This window comes from Antechinus flavipes, chromosome 5, assembly GCF_016432865.1.
Source record: "Antechinus flavipes isolate AdamAnt ecotype Samford, QLD, Australia chromosome 5, AdamAnt_v2, whole genome shotgun sequence".
In the NCBI taxonomy this organism is placed as follows: Eukaryota; Metazoa; Chordata; class Mammalia; order Dasyuromorphia; family Dasyuridae; genus Antechinus; species Antechinus flavipes.
The window spans coordinates 58743223-58764625 of NC_067402.1; the positions used below are offsets into that span (position 1 = coordinate 58743223).

Here is a 21403-nt window from a genome sequence, read left to right on the forward strand (position 1 = left end):
AGATAAGGAAATGGGAATTTCTTTTCAGTTTCTGACATGAGGATGGATTGTCATGAGGAAACACTGTCTCCAGAAGACAAAACTAGGAGGAATGAGCAAAGAGGAAATTGATGTCAGGAAGAACTTGGGAGGTGGTGGGTCCCCTCTATTAGAGATCTTCTGCTAGAGACTAGATGACCCCTTTGGGATTAAGGTATAATTCTTAATTGCCTATGGGCTGGACTAGGTGATCACTGGAATCCCTTCCAATTTAGATTCTGTGTATGTATATTTATACAATGAAACATTTTTTTCAAGTCTTATTGTTGAATTTTGTCTATGGGTTTTTCTTGGCAAAAATACTGGGGTGGTTTGCCATTTCCTTCTCCAGAATGTCTTTGTTTTAAAGATAAGGAACTGAGTCAAATAGAATTAAGTGATTTGCTTAGGGTCCCGAAGGTAGTAAATGGTGGAGGTCAGATTTGAATTCATGACTTCCTAACTCTAGGCCCAGGACTCTCTCTACTTTGCCACCTACCTGACAAAAAAGAACTATAGGATGCTAATTTTCCAGGGATTATCCCATTTTATCCTCATGACCTTGGGGGAAATAGCTACTATTTTTATGTTTTATTTTACAGTTAAGGAAACAGAGGCAGAAGTTAAGTAGTCACTTGGCATGGCAGAATTTGAACTCAATTCTTCCTGACTCAGCATCCAGCATTCTATCCACTACACTACCTGACTGCTTCTATGTAAGCTAATTGAACTATACTAATGTACTTCAAAAGGTCTATTGAAAAGGTTAATGAAACTTAGAGAAATATTTAAATGATAGGTTCCCACTGGGAAAAGAATCAGAAATGTATTATTTTAGTATCTCAGCTCCCCAATGTCACACATTTCATCCCATAACCAAGCAACCAGTATTTCATTCCCCCATACTGTTTTAGCTCAAGAAAAATGAAAAGCAGGTTGACAAGAAACACATATGAGTAGAGAATGGAGACACATAGGACTAGAGAAATTAAAAGAAATTAAAGTTTTCAAAGAAATCCCCTAATTGCTAAAAAGAGAAAACTCAACAGCTGTTTCAACACTCAGAAGAGTGTAATGCACACAGTTGGCATTTAATGCATGTTATTGATGCAACATTGGTTGTCCAATGAGACACATATAAAATATAAAAAGACCAGGAGTCTTAGGAAACTCTCTTCCTCCCTGCCTCCTCTCACCTCACTAATACCCCTGCATATTTTTCTTTCCCTGATCTTCTCCCCCACATCTTAAATATTTTGGGCTTGAATGTGTAGAGTTAAGTGGCGAAGCCTGGACCATTTAAAGAAGTGGCCCCAGAGTCGGGCGGCCATACAATAATCAGCCACTCACTGGACTCTTGTCTGGGGCTCCCTGGTTTGGCAGGCACGGAGGCTGGTGAAATGCCATTGTCTCCAAACACAAACTTCCTGCTCCATTAAACCTCATTCTCCCTTAAAAGTAACTTCTCAAATTGAGTTCGCTTTTAAAGCATCTTAGCCTAGAAGCAGCAGCCCTGCTCGAGTTCCTTCCGGATTCCCAGAGATAGAGGAGTAAAGAGCTGGCAAGAAAGCTGGCTTGGCCATTCCATCTTGCTGAGATTCATATTCCAGGCCACACTTAGAAGGGCCTCAAAAGCTGATGGAAAACACAAGTGAACCAAAGTCCAGAAGCCCTTCTCTTGGCTGGAAAAAAAAATCCAAATGAAACTTTGAAAAGGTTCTCTTGATAGGGGATCACATGGGCAGAGCCTGACTAAGTTTGTCTATGGAATAGGATCCCAAATGTCACACGTATTTATTAGTTATTTTTGTTATTGTAAACAATTCTATTTCTCAAAATAGAATCCCTTGTTTATGTCATTTAATTTTGTTTACAGACGAAATGCTAACAGTCCTGGGAACTGAGGGAAGAGAGAATCCAAACAGAACCTAGAAATAAGAAAAGGACTAAAGAATATTATGGGAATATGGTTTTATTCACAAAAGAGAATTTTCAGATAGGGAAACTCCCTTTACCAATGTGGCCACTTTCTCTGAATATTAACACTGAGACGTTAGGGGATTTTTCTGGGATTACCCGGTTTGTGTGTCAGAGAGAGAACCTGGACTGAGGTCTCTCTGGCTCCAAAGGCAGTTTTCTGTCAACTGTCATACTGCCTTTCTCCCTCTCCCTTTCCTTTTATCTTTCCACTAATTCCTTCTCTCCCTCTCTCTTCATCTTCTCTCTCCTCTTTTCATTCTTCCTTTCACTTTATATCTCTCCTCTTCTCTTTTTTCCTCCATCTTTCCTTTCTTTCTCCCTTCCTTCCCCTCTATCTCCCTGTCTCTGTCTTCCTCTCTCCTTTTGTCTCTATTTTTCTATCTCCCCTTTCCTCCCTTCCTTTTTCTTCCCTCTTTCCTTCTCTCCTCTCTCTCTCCTTCTCTCTCTCTCGCTCTCTCTTTCTCTCTCTCTCTCTTTCTTTCTCATTCCTCTCTGTTTATCTTTGTCATTCTGTCTCTCTTTCCCACTCTTCTATTCCCCTTCAGCTTATTATATAAATCATCATGGAACTCCCCAAACTGAAGCAAATCCCCACATATCCATACCCTCCTACTCTGTGCATTACTTATCCTTATCTCTCTGTGACATACTTACTCCAGAGCTTTAGGGATCTGGGTTTACATCAGTGCATGTGCTCCTTCTATATCATAGTAGATGGATTGTATGAACTTCTATGACAAAAGGTGATTGTAATAATTATTGTCCAATGACCAATCTTCTGAGAATCAGTTTTTCTACATTTAATCAAGCTGGTTCTCAGAACACAAGGAAATATGTTCATTATCATGTCTATACTTAAGGCTTTTCCAGCTTGGTAAAGACTACTAGAGGAAAACTTTAATAAATGTATTTAATAAATAATCCTTCATTCTTATGACCTGCTCATAAACACATATTTTAACAAATGAACTCTTCTTAATCCTTCATTCTTATGACCTAGCCACAAATGCATTTTTGGGGGGTCAGAATCTATTATTTCTTTGGGATTGGAGGTTTCCAGTGTAAAATTCCTCTTTCCTATGCAGATTGGTAGCCCTTTGACAGCTTCTGGACTCCTACACTAACTCTCTCTCCACTTGGCTATGGTTTCTTCACAATTACTCAAAATGATAGCTATCATAGTAGTAAAATGGTTTAGATTTTTTAGATTTGATCTCTCCCTTAAATACTGCTCAGGAGGTGCTTAACATTGTGATGATACTCACTGTCCACCAGTTACCCATCATGCTCATTTCTTGATTAGCTCATCTTCTCTTTTTGATCACTCATTTCTTTGGCATCCTATATATCATTTCTGCTGAATTCCTTATGGATAATTATGGCAGCCTGCTCACAACTGCCATACACTATTCCATTGCTTTCTTGGTGATGTTAATCAACCATAAGCCCTCATTAAACTCCTTCTATATGCAAGATACTGAGGATATAAATACACCCCCCCAAAAAAAAGGGGGACAGTCCCTATTGACAAGTATGTTCCATTTTAATGAGGAAGCAAACAGGTACATCTGAAAATATACTGCATAAATATAAAGTAATAAATACAAACTTATCTAAAGTAAATACATAGTAGTCTAGGAAAGAAGACATTAGCAGTTGTGGAAATAAGAAAAGACTTCATGAAGAAGATGGTGGTTGAACTGCATCTTTGAGGAAAGAAGGAAATGTATTCCAAGAATGGGAAAGGCACAGAGATAAAAGATACACAATTTTAGTCCTTCAGAAACTATAGAACTAGAGGACATCAACTAAAAAAACATAAAAACCATTCTTCATTTTACATAAGAAATGAATCCCAGCCTACTTAGCTGGAAAAATGAATTTCTGTAAAATAAATTTTTTTTTAGCCTTGACTTTTAAGCAAAAGGTCCATCTCAAAGAGAAGAAATCCCTCTAATAGACTGATGTGAACACGCAAGGGTTGGGGAATTATAGATGCTATAATATAAAATACATAGCATTCACCCTACAGCATTTTATAGCATTTTCTGGATGCATGGCTTTCTCTTATGTGCTACAGTTATTCCTTTTCTCCTTGGACCATTGGAATTTCCCCCAGGGGACACCCGTCTCCAAATATACTGTTCCTAGGATTCAGTGTACCTTCTTATTCCCTATTGTCTGAGTGTTTTCAGTTTCCAGCTGAGCTGGCCTATAATATCACACTGCGCCAGTAGGTACAGTATTTCAACATAAAAAAATACTTTCATGACAAAATTCCTTTAACACAAGGTTTCATCTTCTAAAAGTAACAATAGCTGACATTTATACAGTGCCTCAAGATTTGCAAAGTGCCTTGCATTCTACAAAACAAATTAGCTCCTTGTTGTTTTTTAAAATTCAAATTTGTCACTTCAAAATTCCACAAGTGGAATCTGCTTCAAATGTGGGCTATTTACAGTATGTTCCACATTCTCTTCTAGGAGGTTTAGTTATACTGGCCTGCAGTGCTTACTAAAAAGTTTGACCCTTTGTATAAGATGGTATTACTAATCTATAGGCTTTGGACTTGGGTTCATTTTCTCACTAGTTGTGATGAATTGAATTTCAACTGAATTGAATTAACTGGCCTTTAATTGTGAGCATAGGCGTGGAATCCTGAACTAGCTAGTTAGTCACAGCTCAAGTCCAAACCAGCGTTATGAACTAAAATATGATTACTAGTATCTAGCCCTGTGCTGTGACTATTATGGATACAGGATAAAAACTGATGAAATGAAATTAAACTGGTCCACTTGGGGGTTAAGTCAGGGAGTATGGCCTCTTTAACCATATAATTGACTGAATTAACAGACCACCAATTTCTGTTCAAATAAGGTGCTTCTGAATTAGAAGAAAAACTGTCTCTTTCTGAAAGAGTGAGGGTCAGCCTTCACAGTGTAGTTTTACAGATCCCTGTGATTTCACTTTGTCAGAAAACTCAACTGCACAATTTGTGGAAGGATTTTGTTTTGTTTACCAGACTGATGATTTTATTTCCTAGGCTTTCCCATCATAGAATGGGAGATTACATATCTGGGGTCCAGCCAGTGAACCCAAACATGTGTGGTGAGAAGATAATCAGAATTAACTGACTCCATTCAGAAAAGACATACAAATACATGTGTTTGTCACATAAACATCTTAAATTACATGTCGTTAGGATGGAAATTGGTTTCATGAAACTTAAAATCAGTGTCATTCGTGAAACATTCAGCAAGCATTTATTAAACACCTAATATGTATAGGGCTGGGGGGATAAAGACAAAATAAGTCTGTGCTCTCAAAAGAGCTTCTGTAGAATGTACACAGATAAATGCAAAAAATATATAAGGTAATTTCCAGGATAGGAAGAGCATGAAAATGAATAATCAGGAAAGGCCTTTATACAGGAAGTAACACGGGAGCTAAGCTTTGAAGGGAGCTAGGAATTTCAAGAGGCTAAGACTGTTACATTCTCTCTTTAAGAATAGCCAATCTAGTCAGCATTTATTCCTAGAGGCTGATTTGTATTGGGATCAGTGCTTTAGAAATGACTGAAATATTGTGTATTTAACTCTATGTTAAATTATGCAGACTGGTGAACCTTCTCCACTTGCCTCGGTAAAAATGAAAACCATCTGTTTGCTGTTACTCATACCTTCTGAACAGTCTTTCACCCCAGTTGGATTAGATTTTAACTTGTGGGTTGTGAAAGATAAGTCTGATTCAGGCCAGAATTTCACTGGCATGAACGTGGCCAGACTGCAGTTACATTAACTAACATTTCTTCCAAAAGGGGGCTGCTAGAATTACTAGCTGTGTATTTCCCTTGACTTAGGATCCTGCAGACAAAATTCTACCTACAGAGAAACCTTCCCCCCATGTGGAGTTTTATAAATCAGAATCATAAGGATGTTTGGGAAAAGTTGGCCCCCTTTAGGCCCTCCACTCAACTCTGACCCAATACTAATTGTTTCAACCTTAAATTTCAATTTCTATTATTGTCTCTTCTGTGTCATGGGTTGTCCATATATCTTATATGTCTCCTCCTAGAGGCTATTTATTAAGGACATAAGTGCTATATGACAGGCACTGTGCTAGGTGCTGGTGATGGAAAGATTAAAAAAAAGAAACCAAAAAAGTTCCCTTTTATCTTGGAAGACAATTAAGTGACTATAGTTTAAATAAAAAAGTCACACAAGTGGATAGGTAGTTGGGCTTTGTACATTTATATTAGTCGGTTTGTTAAAAGAACATCTTTCCTAACATACTTTTTTCAGTATGAAAAGGAAATGTTATATATTAGCAAAGTGTGATAGAAATAACAGGGATCACTAATGAAGCATTAACTATATATTGACCACAGAATTGGTAACATGATGTCAATTAGGCTAATGACTTAAGACTTCTGTTTTTTTTTTTTTTTTTTTGGTATTTTCTTTTCCTCCAGTATCTATTGCAAATGTGGTGACATAATCTAAAAATGAATCTTTGAGTTGATCGTATTAGGTTCTAAATTTCTTATGGATTTAAGTTCTTGTTGCTAATTCTGGAAATAAATTAAGCTGCTATTGTCTATCAACATGCTTCTATACTCTTAAATGCCTGGAGTCAATGTGTATAAATGATGTTATAGTATTTTTGTCAGTTTATATTACAAAGAAATAAACTAGATAGTCCTTTTCAGTTCTGAGATTTGTGATTCTAAACTAAGCTAAGATATCTAAGGTTATAAAATTGATGAGTCATCTAAATAAGTCTGCCAGTCTCTCTTAGCTATACAGGACTCATGCCCTCTCTTGTGCATTTATAAAGGATCTTTCCCAGAATTCACTGTTGGTGGATGGGAAAACATCCTGGTAAAAGGAACAGTCAGCAGTATAAATTGTTTCCAGCAGAACACTGTTGAACAGAATGATCAACAACTCTTATTAAAACAACATTGTTGGAATAAATCTTTCCCTGGAATAGAAATTGAAAATATTTATTAAAAAAAAAAAGTTCTCACACCTCAAAGGTCAACTGAGAAGGTGTTTTTTTAAAAATAACATTTACAATTATTGAATTGTGTATACATTTGAAAAAAATCCATACAAATACATTTTAATGACAAACATCTGAACAACCAGTTCCTTTTTTGTTTGACAAATTTTTGAGTTCTGGATTTGGTTTTTCATACAAAAGGGGGTGACATGACAGGTACTTAAAACATTTCTGGGAATTATTGAAAGTAATAAATAAGAAAATCAATAAATCATATTATCTGTATTTGAACTGTGACTAACAAGCCACAGCAGTGAAATGCTTTTATGTATTTTCATCGAGCGTTATCCTATGATAAAATAATAAACAAAATGATATATTCTCTCTCTTTCTCTTTCTCTGTCTCTGTGTCTCTCTCCCCTCCTTCTTCCTTCCCACCCTCTCTCCCTCCCTTCCCTCTCTCTTAGTTCAGCTAACATAAAATGAGGCTGGACTGACAAACAGGTAGAATACTTTATTGTATTTGTCATTTTCAGTTATCATAAAGCACCATTGGTCAGCTCATTTCCTTAATTCCACTTTTGGTAAATTAAGATACAGTAACGTTTATTTGGACAATTAGACAAGGGCATTTTTGTGTTTTGTGCCACAAACCAGGTTTTTTTGTTTTGATTTTTTGCCCCTTTCTTACTGCCCAACAGAGATTAGGAAGAACATTTGTATGTATGTCTATGAGGCTATTTGTCTACAGACGAAGATAGAACATAATGCACGATCAATAAAATCAATGTAATTCAACTTTCTTGGTCCTCTCGGTAAACACACTTCTTTCTAGTCTTCCCGGTCACTCATTGTTTGCCAGAGCCCCAAACCAGATGCATTTAGCATTGAAAACTGGCCCGAGGCCGAACGAGACCGAGCAGCAGCGAGGGGCGACGTGGTTAGCAGCGGCATTGGGGGCTTGGGAAAGAGCTTCTTCTGGAGCGAGCGGGACGGAGGGGGGAGCTTTCCTTTGTGCGGGGCCGGCTATGTGCCGGATCTCAGCGCCGCGGGATCCTCCTTGCTTCGCCGCTTCCTCGAGACCTCCCGGGTCAGCGGACCCGTACGCAGAAAGATGAGGACGGCGAGGGAGAGGACCAAGAGGAAGAAGAGAGCCGCCGCGACGGCGACGGAGCCCGTAGTGGCTGTGGACCCTGTGGCAGCGGCGACTGGGGAGATGGAGGCAGCAACTGCAGCCTCGGGAAGCTCCATGGACCAGCGCAGCCTCCTACAGCCTCCTACAGCAGCCCGATTCAGATAGGAAGGTTCGAGTATATAGTCACGGTTGCCATGGGAACCACGAGCCCGAGCTCCCAGGGGAATCACTCGTTTATTACATGAGAATTGATCAGCGCCAGGCGCTGCTGATGGCAGCGGGCAGAGTGGGGGCAGGGAAGCCCTTCAGGGGGGTTGGGGTAGAGGGAAGGGAGGCGGGGACACTTTCAGCCCCCAGCTCCCGATTGGCAAGATGTACAACCCTACCCCTCCTGTCCAGTCTCGCCTCAGTCCCTCCATCTCCCCCCCCCCCCATTGTTCGGTTGGGGGCGGGAGGATAGTATCATAAATCAGTGAACGCCAAGAAATACAAATTGCAATTGTCAGTTAAACGTTTCCAAATGACTGGTAGACACATTAATAAAAGCAGGCAGAAAGGAGGAACGTTCCTGGTGGAGCCTCCTGCAAATCTCGGGGGTTAGAGGAGCTCATGGACCTTCTCCAAATTGGGTCAAAGGCTGTTGACGAGGTGTGTGTGTGTGTGTGTGTGTGTGTGTGTGTGTGTGTGTGTGATGAGTGGCAGGCTGGTGAAGATGGGTTTGATGATCAAAGCCTAAAGGACGGTGTGTATGTATGCATGTGACTGTGTGTGTATGTATGCATGTGACTCTGTGTGTGTGTGTGTGTTCCCTCGCTCACCCACGCATATATAGAAGGGGTTAGAAAGCTCCTTTGCAAACTGGATTGCCTTAGTCTTGTCCTCGAGGCCTGAAGCCTGGTCACGTTTAGCAGTAGCATGGCTAGGACCAATCCTGAGCAGGCGCTGTCCCTTGCTTTCTCTTTAAAAATTGTTTTATGTAGTAAACCACTGGCCATCCTGTCCTGGCAAGGTGGAAAATCTATTCTGTTCTTGTGTTTGGGGATGGAGGATGTGAATTTCTATTCAGGCCCTAATGATCACATTCATTAGCTGGCGCATCTCCCACAAGGGCGTCTCTTTTCTCGTGCTCGGTTTCCTCCTCAGTAAAATGGGGCTAAGACTGAGCATACTTTATACCCCAGCATGTGAGGAGCAGACAACGTCGGGAAAGATAGTCCTGACCTGAAAATCAAAGGCCCTAAGTCTAACTGCTCTTCTTACCTACTTTCACGGCCAAGTTGCTTTGTCTTTCTAGGGCCTAGTTTCTTCATCCGCAAAATAAAATTTTTGTTTCTGCCTGTTGTAGATTTGTGAGTTTATGAATGTCAATTAATATTATTCTCACTTCAATCGTCTTTCCTCTCGTTTTATTTTCTTTCTTTCATTTTTTAAAGCAAGCAAGGAGGGAGGAAGGAAAGAAGAGGAGGGAAGGAAGGAAAGAAATAAAAGGAAGGAGGGAGAGAGGGAGGGAGGGAGGAAGGAAGGAAGGAAGGAAGGAAGGAAGGAAGGAAGGAAGGAAGGAAGGCAGGCAGGAAGGCAGGCAAGCCTCAAACACAGAGGCCTAATTATTGGAACAATTCCTTAGCACATATGTCCTGGGAACTGGAAGCATATTGCAGGCGATGCAATATTTGTGTAATTAATAATGTGAAATCCTGGGACTTGAGCAAAGCGCCGAAGGTGAGGAGCTCAGTGCCTGAGGTGGGCGGGGGCGGCCATAGATCCTACCTATCCGTGCAAAAGAGCCGGCACACCAAGCAACATTTGCATTAGTCAACTGGGTCTCACAACGCTTGCTGCGGGATCACTCTCTCAAGCGGGATCAATCTACCGAACGATTAGAGCACATTTAATTAGAAGAAGCCCCGAAGGCTGCACTCAGATGCCCCTAGTTAACCCACTAGGTTTTCCCTTCCTAGGTCATCCAAGAATCCTTGGCAGCAGAAACCAGAGCTCCCATGCTCTGTTGGGAGGGATTGAAATTGTGTGTGTGTGTGTGTGTGTGTGTGTGTGTGTGTGTACGGGAGGAGGGGGGATTAAAGGGATGCGGAGTGGGCGGGGGCTTGGGAACAAAACTGACAGTGGGAAACCGGAGAAATGAAAGAAAGAAAAAAAAAATCCTCTCCCTAGCCCCGAGGCTATAAATATTAATATACTGAGAGGCTCAGGGCGTAATTATCTCCCCTTAATTGCAATTCAACCAAAAATCCATCCTCCTGCCACTCAGGCACCCCTTAAATAAGGATCATTTGGTTTCGGTGTTGGGAGAATCCCTTGGCTCGGAGTCATTCTTTGTATTCAGCCAGCGAGACACGGAAACCATATGCTGAATTATTGGGCGTGTTAAAGTCCCACACAAAGGTATTTGAGCTGATGCTCCCTCCCCCCTTTCATACGAGCCTCCTTCGTTAGCCGCCTTCTCCCCAGGCTCCCCCTGAATCCAGCCTCCACCACCACCTAGACCATAGCCAGTGCGCCATACCTCCCACCCTTTTTAAAAGAGGCCGGGGCAAAGTTCGAGCAAGGCGACCTCCTGGAGAGGAAAGTGGCTGGGAAGGAGGGCGGGAAGCACAGGCCGGCTTCGGACGGTAGGGGCCCCGCAGGCACCTGCGACGGGGACTTTGTAGCCAGTTGGGCTAGCTGTGCCAGAGGGGTGCAGGGTACCCCTGGGTCGCGGTCTCTCTGTGTGCTTGTGGCCCGAGACAGAGGGGCTAGGCTCCCGGAACCGGGGAGACTGGACAGCTTCGGAAGAACACGCCCACGGTTTGGGTGCAATTATTGGGATCTTAGAAGTTTGGGGTAAACTCCGTTAGCAGAGAAGGTGGACAGGTTTGGCGCAGACGTCGGGGCCACTCTAGAAAATTCCCTCTCTCGACACCGAGGTGAAGGAGCTCGGAAGCTTTCGTGGCCGAAGTGAAGGAGTTCGGATGCTTGCATGGCAGCTTTTAGCAGGGTAGGCTATCCCGGACCCCTCTAGACCGCTTGTACTTGCATTTCCGCTGCCACCACCCCCAAACTTAGGTCCTGCTGCAGATGAGCAGTAATCCCAAGCAGACCTGCTCCAGCCTTCTCCATCTGCCGGGTGACTGGGCCACCGGGGAGACAAGGAGGGACGCGCCAAGACACCCCCACTTTTGAGCCAGCAGTCCACCTTAAGGAGGGAAATCGCATTCGTTTTAAGCGAATTTTTGAGCCATAGGGAGGTAGGGTGAGGGAGGGATCGGGGTGTGTGTGTGTGTGTGTGTGTGTGTGTGTGTGTGTACACGCGTATTTTGTGTGTGTGTCCTCCCTCTCCAGGGAGGTTACTTGACATTTTCGCGCCCCGGACGCCGGTGTAAAAAGGACTGGGAAACTGGCACAAGGAGACAGCCCCAAAACTCGAGGCTGCTAAACGTAGCCCTCCCAGAACCCCAAACCGATATCCTTCCTGGGCTTCCTAAAGGAGTTTGACAATAAACTGAGATCCTGTGGGGGCAAGGCGTGAGTAAGGGAAGGAGTGACTTGCGGTACGAAGCTCTGGAAACTTCCACCTCTCTCTCTCTCTCTCTCTCTCTCTCTCTCTCTCTCTCTCTCTCTCTCTCTCTCTCTCTCTCTCTCTCTCTCTCTCTCTCTCTGTGTCTGTGTGTGTGTGTGTGTTTGTGTGTGTGTGTGTGTAGGGACTATTGCTTAAAAATCTTTTTTTCAGAAAAAGGCTTGTTGAGAAAGAAAAAAGTCAGGCATATATTCACGCGAAGAAACCTTGAGAAGGGCGAAGTGGGGTGGGGGGAGCCGACGGTTATTTTTCCCTCCCTTCCAACTTTAGATATTCACCCCTGCACCTTTGCTCAATTTACCACGAGGGATGTCAACAGGCTGTTCCCCTCTGTCTGGGTGCAGTCGAGAGCAGAGACAAAAAGACAATGCTGTTCTCGCTTGCTAAACAGAATCAGCACCGTGGGGGGAGGGGGAAAGCGAAGGACGCGGGAGATAGCTAGACAGAGATGCTGGAGAAATTTCAGAGCCGTAGGCACTGGGAAAGAAAGCTAAGGTTCTCCGGATCGCATTGGTCCTCTAGGGGGAAAATGTGCCCAACGAGAGCCAGTGGGTTCTATCATGATCTCTCAGACCTGGCCCAGGACAAGTCTGCTTTGCGGTTTTGAAGAGTACGATGGTTGCCCTTCAAAGAGAATTTACTTAGCGCTCCTCTTCCCGGTTCCAGTTAGAGGTCTTTTGGATAAGCAGCTATGCAGAATATTATCCTTTGACTTCTTTAATCCTATGATTGCTGTCCCATAGACCGGAGATTTTGGTATTGGTGGGAACGGGGTTATATTCTGGAGTGTGTGTGTGTGTGTGTGTGTGTGTGTGTGTGTGTGTTTAGTTTTAGTGTATAAAGTTAAAATGAAATTGTATCACAGCTCAAGTACACAAAAAACAACAGCCTATTGTAAATTAATATAGTGTAACAATTAAACACTGTGAATTTAACTTCAACTTTAGATGACCTATCAGGGAGACCCCCTCCACCCAAAAGAAGTAACTTTGTCTAGTTCCAGAAGTCCATGGGATCTGGAAGGGCAGAGTATTCGGTTAATGATTCCTCTCCATTGAAATTAAATCATATCTCACATTGTGCAGTACCGAGAAAGTAGAGTTTGGAAACTGCCAGAAATAGTTCACCAGCCTGAACGATGCAAGAAATCTCACCAAAACTTCTACAATCTTGATTGGCAACCAATATCTTCTCTATCAGTTTAGAGTTCCTGGGGGCAGTGAAGATCGTGAAAGATTGATACATGGTCTTTTCAAGGCTGGATGCCGGGCAGCATGTCAAATCTTGCCCATCCTTAAAAGTTAAATTTTTACTGAACCTTTAGGTTAAAAATTGTTTTCCCCACAATAAACCCTTTAAGGTCACATGTTTTGTTTTGTTTGTTGTTGTTTTGATTTATTTTGTTTTTAAAATAAGGAAAATGAGGTTTGGAGAAATGAAATGTTTTGCCCAGAGTCTGAAAACTAGAAATGTTAGGATTTGAGTCAGATCTAATGATTCCATTTTCAGAAACAGCTATTCTTCATTTATTGCTTCTATGTAGGCAGTAAAGCAGCAACTTAAAGAAAATAAACTAAATTGCAGTTTTTAGTGCCATGTTGGGAAAGTATGGACTTAAGCAACTCCAGAACGAAACTGAGCAAGTACTGTTTTCTTTTTCTTCAAACCTACCTTGGCTCTACTACCAAGAAAATGGGAACATTGGATGGGAGAGACAAGTGAAGCACAACATACTATTCTTTAAAAACAGAGAAATCTGTGAGTCTTTTTGAGACTTTGCTACAGGCAGACATTCATCTCAAGAAAACAGATATTATAAAATATTTGAGACATTTTGAAATTATTCTACATGGATGATTGTCCTAAAAAAAAAGATTACTCCCTTCCTCCCTCTCCTTATTCTTCTCTTTCTCCCTCTCCCTCTCCTTTCCTCCCTCCTTTTCTCTCTAACTCTCCCTCTTTCCCTCCCTTCCTCTTTCTCTCTCTCTCTCCTCCTCTCTCATTCTCTTTCTCTTCCTCTCTTTCTCTCTCTTCTTCTCTCTCTCTGCCTCTCTGTCTCTTTCTGTATCTTCTCTCTCTCTCTCTCTCTCTCTCTCTCTCTCTCTCTCTCTCTCTCTCTCTCTCCCTCCCTCCCTCCCTCTTTCCCTCTCTCCCCTCCTTATCCTCTTACTTACCCTTGCCCTTCTCTTCACCTTTTCTCTTTTCTCCCTCCCTTTTCATATCATTGCACTGGATTATATGTTTTTACTTTAAGGTTTGAGAAAGAGTAAGGTCAAGTATCAACGTTTTCATAGAAAACCCAATAAACAGCTCCATATCTTTACTGTCAACACAAAACTTGAAAAATGTCTTTGAATTTTGCTGTCTTGACCTTATATGACCAGAAGGAGCAATTGGAGATAAGGATCTAGAATTTGAGCACATCTGTCAGCAGACTGACAGCTGAGCATGGTATCAACACAGCATCAACAACTAGGCCAAACTAAAAATACTTAGTAAAGCTGGTGGCCAACCGTAGGCAGGCAGTCAATCTCCAGGTCCACTGTGGAGATCACATTAATTTTCTGGACCAATCACAATTATAGACCATACTTAATAATTGTAGTTCATGTTTATATAGTATTTCAAAGTATTTTTCTTCACAATAATGCTGTTACTCCTCTAAGAAACTGAGGCTGAGGGAGGTGTAATGATTTGTTCAATGTATCCAGATAATGTCAGCATTAATTAATTTTTAAAATTGATGTCCTCTGCTTTTGCATATTATTCATTTCTGAATATATGCCTCACTTTTTTCTTTCTCAACAAGCCTTTTCCTGAAAAAAAGATTTTAAAGCAATAATCCCTACACACACACACACACACACACACACACACACACACACACAGATGTGAAAAATCAACCAACTCATTGACCATGTCTGATATTATAAGCAATATTTTATATACCTTGTAGTCCCCCATCTTTGCAGTAAAGGCATATTTTCTCAACTTTTCTTTAGGGCCAAGTTTGATTGTTATAATTATATAATACTGTTAAATTTTGGGGGGTTCTTTTCATTTATATTGTTGTAGTTATTCTGTATTTTTCTTAGTTCTAATTCAATCTTAATTCATTCATATATTTTCCCATGTTTCTCTGAATTCTTCATACTTATAATTTTTATGATACAATGATATGCTTTTACATTCATGTACCAAATTTCTTTGGGAATTTCTTAATCCATTGTTTTCAGTTTCTTGCTACTGCACCCATACACAAAATGAGACTATCAAAATTTTGGTATATATGGATCCTTTTTTTTTTTTTTGTGCCTGATCTATTGGGAACATATGTCTAGAAGACTGAGTCAAAGACTGTGGAACATTAATAATTTTTTGAAGCATAATTTCAAATTGATTTCCAGAATGGTTGAAACAATTCCATTTCACCAATAATGTATTAAAATTAGCATTAGCTCTTTCCCCATAGTGCTTTCAACACCATCAAGGATGACAAAAGATGAGAATAGTAATTTTGAAAGCTATTATTTCTGCAATTATTAATGAACTGGAGGAATCTTTCATATGATTGTTATGGGTTTTTCTTGAACCCATATCTTCCCCAATACACTATTCTGTCTTCTAGAATCTAAAGACTAGAGAAGAGCCTCACAACTAAGAAGAATAATGGAAATAGCAGGAAGACCACTGATCCAAAATGGAAGTTACCAGTTGGAGCCATGTTATACAGCTCAAGGAATCAGGATCAAAGACAGCCCCAAACCTTGCACAAAGTGATATAGTTTGTAGCCAAAAGTAAGCTACAGAGAGGTATAAACAGGCCATTCTTCATTTGTGAAGATCGTATATTGATTTACTGTTAACTGAGCAGATGCTTCCCCATTTTTTGGCATTGAGTTACACTGAACTCAGCCATCTGCACATTCCATCCTTGTTTCTACACCTCCTTTCAAGTTTTTGTTTCTAATGGCACACACATTTTGAAAATGTATTTAATAATTATTTAGAAATAATATTGAAAATTAACACAATTTTAAATTTTTTTGATTTTAAACATAATTAAATCAATTTCAACAAAACCAGAACTTTTCAGTCACTTCTAACTCCCTGTTAAGATTGTTTGTTCATTCCTTTTCATTCACTTTTCTTCTTGCATGTCTATAGTTAGTGTGTACTTAATCCTGTTTCTGTTTTTTTTTTAAATTGGCTTTGCATTATTCACAAATGTATTTAAATATTTCATTGTATTCTCCATACTTGTTGGCTTTTATTTCCAATGTAAAATATTCCCTTCCATCAATGAAGTAGTATTTATTTGACCAATTCTCTATCATTTACCATTTAGATCATTTTAACCACCACACTTGTTTATTTTTGGGGTTTGTTGTTGTTGTTGTTGTTGTTGTTTTGCTATTGCATATAAAGCTTCTGTGAAAAACTCTGAATAATAGCTCTTTTTATTGGTGTATTTTATAAAACTTTTGGGATATATTCCTAACAATGGAAGCATTTCATCAATGCATACATACATGTTTGACTATGTCACTTTCCTGTTCAAAAACATCTGTGGCAATTTATTGCCTTTAGAATAAAATACAAGCTTCTTTTAAGTATGTAAAGCCATTCACAATCTGGTTCCATCTACGTTTCCAGATTTATAACACATCACTGCTCTTGCAGTTGAAAGTTGCTCTTGTAACCTCCCGGGTCTCTGACCTCCATTCCAGAAGCCTTATATTCTCACATTGTCTCAACTCTATGGTCTCCTTCTTCAATTGAGTTCATCCTTGGAAGCTTCACTTGAGAAAGTACCCAGTCAGCTATATTCACTTCAAAACCCAGTTCAGCCAGCTTCTTTACCTTTCTCCAGTGGGAATATTCTCTTCACTTTCTCCTCCCTCCCCACTCGGACACACATCTTTTCAACTTACTTTTATGAGTTGTCTTTCCCCATTAAGCTTCCCCAATATAAGTTTCTTATGGGCAGGAACTGGCTTTCTTTTTGCTTATATATGTATTATAGAAAATTGTCTGGCATATAGTAAGTGCTTAATAAGTTTTTTTCCTTCCTAACTTCACTCACAAATGCTGCCTTACTTGCTTTTCCTTATATGCAACATTCCCTAGCTCCCTAAAGCTGCAATGAATTCCCTCCTTACCTATATTTCAAAAAATCTCCAGCTTCCTTCAAAATTCTGCCCAAGTACCATCCCCTAGACTCAGAGGAATATTCTTTTTTTCTGACATTCCCAGCTGCTATTGCTCCCCTCTCCAATTATCTTGCTTTGGGGGAGGTATACTTTTGTTTTTGGATTGGACCAATGATTTCACCAGACTAGGAAATCCTAATGAGAGAATTCTATAAATGCTGGTCCTCTGCATCTTTTCTGCCTGAGTTACTGGGAGGTTGATTTGCCTAGGTTCATACAATTATTAGTTGTCAGATCTAAGAGTTGAAACTGGTTTCTCTAATCCTGAGGCCAGCTTTCTATCTATTATGACTGTCTATGTGTATGTGTATTTTTTATATACATATATATATATATACACACACATACATACATACATACATACATACATAATAAATATAAACTCCTTGAGGACAGGATTGGTTTTTCTTCCTTCCTTCCTTCCTTCCTTCCTTCCTTCCTTCCTTCCTTCCTTCCTTCCTTCCTTCCTTCCTTCCTTCCTTCCTTCCTCCTTTCCTCCCTTGCTCCTTCCCTCCTTCCCTCCCTCACTCCTTCCCTCCTTCCCTTCTCTGTCTCTCTCTCTCTCAGTCTCTTTCTCTTTCTCCTCTCCTTTTTCTTTCTTTTCTCTTTCATCTTTGTATCCTCAGTGCTTAGAATGATTCAAAGTACAAAGCAGATTAACAAATAAATTGCTTTTATACCTTTTACTTGCTTGCCTAATCTGGTAATTTTAGTTCATTAAGACTAGCTTTGTAAAAAAAAAAAAAAAGACTAGCTTTGTGTAATTGTATATTAACCTTTATAAATTATACCTATACTAATGGACAAACATGAAAATAAACATCAGTTTACATGACAAGATATCCAAATTCTCAGGAAAATTGATCTGGCAAATGATATGAAATAATTGAGCATTTAATTTCTTCCTTTTGTGTAACCTCTTGATTTGTTTGTTTTCCATGGGAATCAGTATTTGGGAAAGAAAGAAAAAGTAAATTCATCTATTTTCCTTACATGTCAGACAAAGGTGTGTGTAATTGGACTAGATTATTTGTGAGGTTTCTTTCATCACTGATAGCTAAAAGTCAACATTTATATAGTACTCACTGTTCTAGACACTCTACTAAGTGCTTTATTATTATCTCATTTGCTTATCACAACAACCTTGGAAAGCAGGTGCTATTATAATTTCCATTTTACAGATGAGGAAACTGAGGCAAATAGAGGTTAAGTGACTCGTCTAGTGACACAGTTAGGTCTGAGGCCAGATTTGAGTTTCCTGACTTCTGAACCTGTGCTCTATTCTCTATATCACCTAGCTGCCTTTATATCCTAAAATTCTAATCTTTGATTTAGATTCACTATCTCTAATAAATCAAAAAAAACAAAAATAACTAACATTTATATAGTGCACTATATAAATTATGGAATTACGCCAGAAGCCCTCTCTCCGAGGCAAGAGAGATCCATTCCGTTTTTCCATTTGGCTGGCTTGGTGGCTGAAGAAAGCAGAGGCAGAAGCAAAGGACAATCTGCAAGAGCTCTTGGAACCAAGCAGAGAGATAGACCTCAACTAACTGGGCTATTTTGGAAGGAGAAAATAAACGTTTGCATTTTTACCAGCTGGCTGCATTTGGGGTAATTATTGATCTGAACTGAAACTAAAGCTGCCTCCAGAAAACCTCCCCGAGAGTGCCAGTCACTGTGCTAAGCATTTTAGAATTATTATTTTATTTGATCTCACAACAAACCTTCAAGGCAAGTCCTGTTTTTACCCCCAATTTTGCAAATGAGGAAACTGAGCAGTAAGACATTAACTGACTTGCCCAAGGTCACACTAGTAAAACCATCTAAAATTGCATTTGAACTCAGGCCTTCCACACTCCAGGCTCAATGTTCTATTTACTGTACTACCTGGTTTTCCCTATATTCTATAATCCTAATCTTTGATTTGGACTCACTATCACTGATTAATCAACAGAATGAAAGTCTTCATCATGGGACATTGCAAGCATTCATTCTTACCATCAAACACTATACTGCGGTATAAAGACTGAATTAACCACCACCCTATGAAGTAGAGTGCCATAGTCATTACTATTGTCATTTTACAGATGAGAAACAGAGGCTCAGAGATCCAGGGAGAAAACTAAGGATAATTAAAAGAACTCTGAAATTTCCTAAAGGTAATCTATCTGTTCAGTCTGTGTCCATCTCATTGTCCATTTGCAGTATCTCTCCAAGACATGTATGGCTAAACAAACTCTCTATATTGTTTAGCTAACTGCATATCAATATAATCTATATAACAGGCTCTTAGATGTTCAAAACTGTGTTTTTCCTCAATAGGTCAAATTCTTTAGTGATTATGCATCTCATTTAGGGGGCTCTACAATGTTCTGGGGCTTGATTCAATTACCACAATATCATTCAAAAAAAGTAGACATTTAAAAGGTTTCAAGATCTATTGAGAATTTTTCTCTGACTTGGATTCTCTTCTGTGATAATAGTAAATAACTTCACGAGAATAATCTATCTATAAATTAAGGGCATCCTTGATTAGGGCTGAGAAGAGAATGTTTTTGCAAGCAATATTCCACATTAGATTACATCTTTGTCATCAATTAATTGAATGAAAGATGTAAAGAAAACAAAATCTTGTGGAATTTATCCTAATGAGCTTATGATTATGAAAAGGCATGAAAAGGCATAAACCAATATCTTGATGCTTTCCTCTAGCAAGGACTCTCATTCAGGTGTTCAAATTATGCAATATTTCATATTCTTCAGAAATAGTTGCTGTACTCTATCATAGAGAATGAACAATTCTCCCCATTCTCCACTATCAGTGTTCTAATCAGCCCTTTCAATATCCTTCTAAGAGAAAATTTGCAGTGATCAAAAATTCAAGCTACAAGTTTCCAAAAACAGTCCATTTTCTTAAGTAAAAACAGCAAATAGAAGTAGTTTCCTTAGGAACCTGGATAAAGTGCTTTAGGATCCTCTTATGAAAACATCACATTTTTATTAATTTGCTTCTTTACTTGTATATTTGTCATATATCCCCAAACTGAGTTTTAATGTCTTTTCAAAGTATGACCAAGTCTTAGTCATTTTCAAATCGCTCCCAACACCTTTCACTGTGTCACAAATAAGTGATTTTTGAACAAATAAATATATACAGGTATGTAGAAAATGCTATTCTAATACTTTATCACAACATGGAGGAAATCTGGGAGTTTCAAAGCCCAGTAAGTGATTTTTAAGTTCTAATAGTGTTTGCCAAAGTCTTTAAGTATGAGTCAGACAATGGGAAAATCACGACTCAGTGCTCTAGACAATTTTTTTTTAAGATTAGAAGATGCAGAAGAATTAGTATAATAAATTCCTCATTAGAAATTTGTTAAACCAATGAGATCACAGATCTTGTCTCTTACCAAAAAATATCTGAAGTAAATGAATTATTGAATCCACATTGAATCAGTCAGTCAATAAACATTTTAAAGCACCTACTATGTTCCAGGTATTGTGTGCTAAATAAACACTAGGGACACAAAAAGAGGCAAAAAGCTGTCCCTACTCTTGAGGGACTTATAGTTTAATGGGGGAGACAACATGCAAACAAATATAAACAAAGCAGGATAAATAGGAATTAGTTAACTTTAGGAAGGTACTAGATTAAGAAGAATGGAGACTTCTTGTAAAGATAAGATTTTAGAAGAGTCGAAAAAAAATCCAGGGAGATCAATAGATGAAATTGAGGAAATAGGCACAGGAGATAATTAAAGAAAATGCCCAGAATGGAGAGAAGAAGAGTTTTGTCCATAAAATAGCTACAAAGTCATTGTCATTGGATGGAAGAGTACACACAGCAGGGATAAAGTTGTAAGAAGACTGGAAAGGTAGGGTTAGAAAGGACTTTGAAAACCAAATAGATCATTTTGTATTTGATCCTCAAGGAAATAGACACCCAGTGAATGAAGTTCAATGATTATGGGTGGGGGGTGGGGTGACAGGGTTGACTCTGCCCCTTAGGAAAATAATTTTAATGGTTGAATGGAGGATGGCTTAGAATAGGGAGAAACATGAATCAGGCAGGACTCACCTATTGCAGTAGCCTTCTGTAGTAGCTAGGTGAAGAGGACCTACACCCAGAGTTCTGAGTGTCAGGGAATATATTTCTATCTATCTATTAATTTGCTAGTTGGTACAGTGTATAGAGTGCCAGCAGGGAGTCAGAAGAAACTGATTCAAATGTGTCCTCAAACATGTATGAGCTATGTGATCCTGGACAAGTCACTTATTAATTGCCTAAGTTTCTTTATCTGTAATAATATGTAACATTATGTGTTAATTAATATTATGCTAATAATTAATGTTATTAATAATATTATGTATTAATTAATATATGTAATAAAATGAGCTGGAAAAGGACATGGAAAACCTCTTCAGTATCTTTGCTGAGAAAATCCCAAATGAGGTCACAAAGAATCAGACATGACT

At 39.5% G+C, this 21403-nt stretch overlaps 1 long non-coding RNA gene across 1 annotated transcript in view; it reads left to right on the top strand.

Annotated features, from left to right (window-relative positions):
- Nucleotides 1-21403, top strand: part of LOC127564614 (uncharacterized) — a 40078-nt gene that overhangs the window by 17295 nt on the left and 1380 nt on the right. Inside the window, exon 2 of the long non-coding RNA XR_007954319.1 lies at nucleotides 19015-19086. This is a non-coding gene — a long non-coding RNA (uncharacterized LOC127564614). The remainder of the gene's footprint in view (nucleotides 1-19014; nucleotides 19087-21403) is intronic.